Below are 6,000 nucleotides of genomic sequence, written 5' to 3'. Positions count from 1 at the left end.
GTGGATTTGACAAAGTGAATGTTGTTGTCACGTGGGTAAGTCTGGAAGCCAACAACTGTTCCAAGTGCTCCATTAACTAAACCTTGCTCCACGTCAAGGTTACGCTTTAGCATTACTCTACAGTTTAAACACAATGTTAAAATGTTCTCCAAACCAGCTGCGTTAGAGATTGAGTTTTCTAAGGTATTTAGTTGTGCTATGGCTTTTTGACACATAGGTATTGTCATACAGTGTACGTACAGTTTGTCTGTGGAGTAAATTTGCACTAGTGGTTGCATTTCTTTTTTCAACATTGTTTCATTGCATTGTGTACAGCTCGCTAGAGTTGGCCTTAAGAACCTACAGTTGAGTTCTAATTGTTCCATGACATCAGTAGCACATGTGTTATGCCCGTATAGCTCATGGATGCATCTGGTATTTAGGATAGACTGAGCTTCCTTAGATAGTACACCAATCTGAATGTTTTTTTAAATATTGGCGTAGGTGAGGTCTACAAGCTGACGCATGTTTTCAGTTAGTTCTTTGTATTGGAAATGTTGCCAGAGATTAACATTCCCTATGCTTCCAAGAGTGTTATGGCATAGTTTGTGTTCTAAGGTTTTAAAAATAGGTTCACTTTTCACTGGTGTTAATTGAAGGAGATCTCCGAAAACAATAACATGTTTTCCTCCAAAGTGTTCTTCATAGTCTGTTTTGAGGACCTCTTGCAATCTGAGGTGAATCAAATCCAACGTTAAGTTGGAGACCATGCTCACCTCATCTATTAGGAGCATTTTCATTTGTTTCAAAACTCTGCAGAGCTCCATAGAAACTTCTGTTGAAAGTTTTTAGTAGTCTAATTTGTTTTGGTGTTCTACTGGAAGGAGTAGCAATCGGTGTAAAGTGACACCACCTATGTTGTAGGCAGCTAAACCTGTGGGGGCGGTGTCATGCACTGACCCTGGAGGTATTGGCAACGGTGGAAATATACTTAGCCTGAGAACCTCAAACAGCAGTCTAGTATTCCCCCAAGATGGCCGCCACCTGTATAAGGGTGGGCGGAGCATATTCTCCATTTTTTTTCTTAGAGAAACGCTTGGAATCTCTCCATGCAGAGTTTCTTTTCCTACTCTTGTCTTTTTTTAGCCATCTACTGTTTTGGTCCTGGTACCGCATCTCTTTACTTCTGTTTGTTTACTTGTGTTATATGCAGGCTTTACTGTTTCATTGAAACATCTCTGCTTTCTTACTTTCTATCATCTACTGTTTGCTCTTCCTTATTTCCACCTTTTCTCTATAGCTGTACCATCTCAGCATATCTCTTATTTTTGCCTCTGTCTCCTGTTAAAGACGGCATTCTGACTTTACTTACTTGTCCTGTCCCACCGTTCGCCCGGTGTTCACTCAGCTGTGTTACGACACTCTTGCCATAGCACGTCTCCTATCCTTCCATTCCGCTCTACTCCTGCTTTCACCTGACTTCACAGCACTCACGGTCCTTCTATTGCTGTGTGCAGCACCCTTGTCTTCCTCCGTCTATTCTCACACCGCTCGGCATCTTTTCTCATATCTGAATTTTCACCGCACTCGCAGGGCTCACTCTATGGGTTTACAGCACCCTTGCCATAGTAAGTTTATTCTTTTCTTCCGTTTTACACTTATCTTCTGCATCTGATTCTGTTTACTCTGTTTACATACTTGCTGAGAATTTTCCCTTGGTTATTCACATACGAGCTTCAGGGAGGCTTTTTCCATCCTTATAATTGTTCCAGCTTTTGGGAGCTTTTTGCTCCATACAGACTTTTTGTTCCTCCTGCCTCTAGACCCCTGCAGAGTTTGAACTTCTGTTAGACTTTCAGTCTGTTAGTGCTGCAATACAGATCCTATCTGCAAGACCTATACCCCCGGTTCTTGCGTACAAGGACTTCTTCCATCTGGGACCTCCAACTCCATACATCAGGGTTTTTTCTGCCAAGAAGGCCTTTTCCCTGTTATTTTGGGGGCTTGACCCTCGGGTTCCCTCTGGGCTTGGGTCTATTTCAGGCAAAGGTGGATTCCGAGGGGCTCACCCTTATCTCACCAAAAGAAGGAAAAGAAAGTGAGAGAACCTCAGAGACTTCAGAAGAAAAAGGACTCAGAGGCCCAGGACAGCACCTTTGAGGAGACAGGTGAGGAGGGTAATCGGGAGGGATCATCAGAGTGTGACAGCATACAACGCTCAACAACTTAAATGGCTTTCCATTGAACAGTATCAGGAACTGGTAAATGCCAAACAGTGTCTGAGAATGGAAGTACAGACGTTGCAAACTGAGCACCTGGGTCTTTGACAGCAGGTCTTATCTAAAGATGGACATGGAGGTTATCTCCCTCCCATGCAACTATCTTGTGGAAAGTATGATGGCAATCCGAAATATTTGAAGGAATTTCTGGACACCTGTGCAGTGTAATTGGTGGGTAATGCCTTGGCCTGGGCTACCCCTTTAGTGACTCACTCGGATCCTTCTTTGACAAACTACAATCAGTTTGTTCTGAACTTTAAATCCAGATTTGACCATCCAGAGGTTCAATTCTACTCTTCTGAAGCACTTTTGGATATCCGACAAGGACTACAAAATGTACAAACATATGTGTCTCAATTCCAAAGACTCTTTGTCCATGCAGGTTGGCCTGACTCTGCTCAACAGACTTTATTCAGAAGGGGGTAACATGAAGACATTAAAGATGAGCTTGCAAGAACATCCCGACCTAATACCTTCTAAGAATCGGTCACATTATTGTTACAGATTGAGTTCAGACTCTCAGAAAGACGCCAGGAAAGAAGAAGAGGACGAAGTTATGTACCACCACCTGTGATTCCTTCTGTGCCAAAGGATCAGGGATAACAAGAGGAACCCATGCAAATTGGAGCTGCGAGAGGTCCCCTAACTCCAGAGAAACAAAAAAGACGCAGAGAGATGGCACTCTATATGTATTGCGGATCCTCTAGGCTCCTTTTGCGCTCCTGTCCTGAAGTACCACCAAGACATCAGGGGAAATGCTGTGTCCCGTTCCTAAGCAGGGGAGCCAACAGGAGGAATCAGTGCAATCCCTGAAATCACACCCAGCTATTATCAGAGGAAGAGGGCAACTGTCTCATGGTCTTTATGATCGAGTTCTCAATCCCTGCCGTTCCTGCTCTAAAGGTTCTGACCATGTTGGACTGTGGAGCAGCTGGAAACTTTGTAGAGGTTACTTGGGCAGAGGAACATGGAATTCCACTACAGGAAAAGAAGAGACCTCAACCAGTGGAAGGAGTTGATGGCCGACCTCTTTCCTCAGGTCCTCAGGTCCTATTTTGAAAGAGACTCACCCAGTACAAATCTCCATGGAAGACCATCTAGAGACACTTGTGTTGTATGTAATCAGAGCGGCACATTTCCCGTTAATCCTGGGAATTCCCTGGTTGCGCTGTCACAATCCTTTCATAGATTGGAAGGCTAATATCCTTAGGTTTACATCCAATGAGTGCTTACACCATTGTCAGAAAGGACAGGAAGAAGGGTGTCAACAAGGCAACCCTGTACAGTTACTCAATCCCACTGTGGCTTCTCTGCCTAGTCCTTATCTTGAGTACTCAGAGGTTTTTGAAGACCGAATTCCACACAGAGCAGAAGACTGTTGCATAGAATTGAAGATGGATGCACCAGTGCCATTTGGCAGAATGTACCCTGTGTCATTGCCCTAGTGAAGGGCTCTTAAGGAGTACCCTGAGGTGAACTTACAGAATGGGCTGATTAGGGAATCAAGTCTTCCGGAGGTGCTTCTTTATGTTTCATTTCACCCGAATTACGCCCCTGCATTGATTATTGGGGACTCAATCAGATAACTATCCGAGACCGGTACCCAATGTCCTTAATCAGTGACATTCTTGAAAATGTCCAGGAGGATCAGGTGTTTACAAAGCTGGACCTTAGAGGGGCGTATCATCTGCTGAGAGTGAGATCTGGCGATGAGTGGAAGACAGCCTTCAGGACTCCTCCTGGGGTTGTATGAGTACCAGGTTATGCCCTTCGGCCTGGTAAACGCTCCAGCTTTTCACAGATCTTCTATTTGTCTCGGTTGTTGTTTACTTGGACGACATTCTAATTTTTTCTCAAACTCTAAAAGATCATTGTCTTCAGGTTAAGGAGGTATTATGGCATTTGAAGGAAAAAAAATGTGTTCGCCAAGTTGGAGAAGTGCACATTTGAAGTCCCAGAAGTGCCTTATCTAGGTTTTATCCTGTCCGCGCGAGGGGTACGGATGGACCCGGAGAAGTTGAAGGCTATCCTGAATTGGTCCGAACCCACGTCGGTCAATGAAATTCAAAGATTTCTGGGTTTAGCGAACTTTTATAGATGATTTATCCACAACTTTCGAATATCATCCTACCCATTTTCTCTCTGCTTAAGAAGGGGGTGAAGTTTTCCTGGAGCCAGGAAGCTCAAGAAGCTTTTCAGGAGCTCAAGACATTATTCACCACTGCACCTATTCTACTGCAGCCAGACCAATCCAAACCATTTATCATTGAGGCAGATGCGTCCAATGGAGGTTTAGGAGCTGTTCTTCTACAGATGGGAGAGGATAAGATGGAACATCCGGTTGCCTTTTTCTCCCGTACTCTCACCTCTAGTGAGAAAAGATGCCGAGCGGTCTGAGAATAGACGCAGGAAGACAAGGGTGCTGCACATGGCAATAGAAGGACCGTGAGCACTGTGAAGTCACGTAAAAGCAGGAGTAGAGCGGAGCGGAAGGATAGGAGACGTGCTACGGCAAGAGTGTCGTAACATGGCTGAGTGAACACCGGGAAAACGGTGGGACAGGACAAGTAAGTGAAGTCAGAACGCCGTCTTTAACAGAAGACAGAGGCAAAAATAAGAGATATGCCAAGACGGTACAGCCATAGACAAAAGGTGGTAATAAGGCCGAGCAAATAGTAGATGATAGAAAGTAAGAAAGCAGAGATGTATCAATGAAACACAAAAGCCTGCATATAACACAAGTAAACAAACAGAAGTAAAGATATGCGGTACCAGGACCAAAACAGTAGATTGCTAGAAAAAGACAAGGGTAGGAAAACAAACTCTGCATGGAGAGATTCCAAGTGTTTTACTAAGAAACAAAACGGATACCGCGCAAGGAGAAGATGGCTCCGCCCACCCTTATATAGGTGGCAGCCATCTTGGGGTAAGACTAGATTGCTGTTTGAGGTTCAAGCTGAAAGCTTGTTGTTTGTTAATTGTTGGAGGAATTCACTGATGATTTTTATTAAGAATGTTTTGCCTGAACCAGCTCGACCACTTACATACAACAGTACAGGTTTATAGTGTTGACGGGTACAAGTTTTAGTTTTGTGCTCCATACCATGTTCAATTTATTTAGTTACTTCTAGGAAAATGGTATGCTGCTCATTGTTTTGTTGTGATTTCAGTAGAGCAAAGTCTTCTGCAGATGGCTCATACTGACACATGGTGTTCTCTACTTCAGTCATGGCTAATTCTGCCTCATTTGCTATGATTGACTGTCAAAGTGGATCTTGGCTTCCTGTCAGAGAAGGTTGACTGTTCTCAGGAGTGTCTATATTTAGTTGTGCTTGAAGTTCTTCTTCTTCTTGACATTCATTGTCCAACATGTTTTTGTACTGCGTAAAGTTTATATCTGTTATGGTGCTTTCACTTGCGTTGAAAGCATTTTCATAGGAGGCATGGGTGTCTAATAAATCTTTGTCTTTTCTCCATGGTTTAAAAATGTGCAGTAGGGCCATGTAGTACAGTTCTTTGTGTTGAGTTTTTAATGACAGCTTCATATGATTAATCAGGCTGCATTTGGTAAGTTTCACCAGGTTGCCCTCACAACTTTCAACTATGTATTTACCTTTTTTCTCATTTGGTTTAATGTTATTTTTGTGTGAGAAGTTTTGGGCTATATGGTCTAGGTACATGATTTCTTAAGCAGTACTCCTGTTTGGGTAGTATGCGTCCAATAAGTTGTTTTTCAAAATGT

The sequence above is a fragment of the Ambystoma mexicanum genome, chromosome 2q (assembly GCF_040938575.1).
Source record: "Ambystoma mexicanum isolate Mex_15411 chromosome 2q, UKY_AmexF1_1, whole genome shotgun sequence".
NCBI classification, from domain to species: domain Eukaryota; kingdom Metazoa; phylum Chordata; class Amphibia; order Caudata; family Ambystomatidae; genus Ambystoma; species Ambystoma mexicanum.
Note: the sequence above shows the minus strand (reverse complement) of the source record.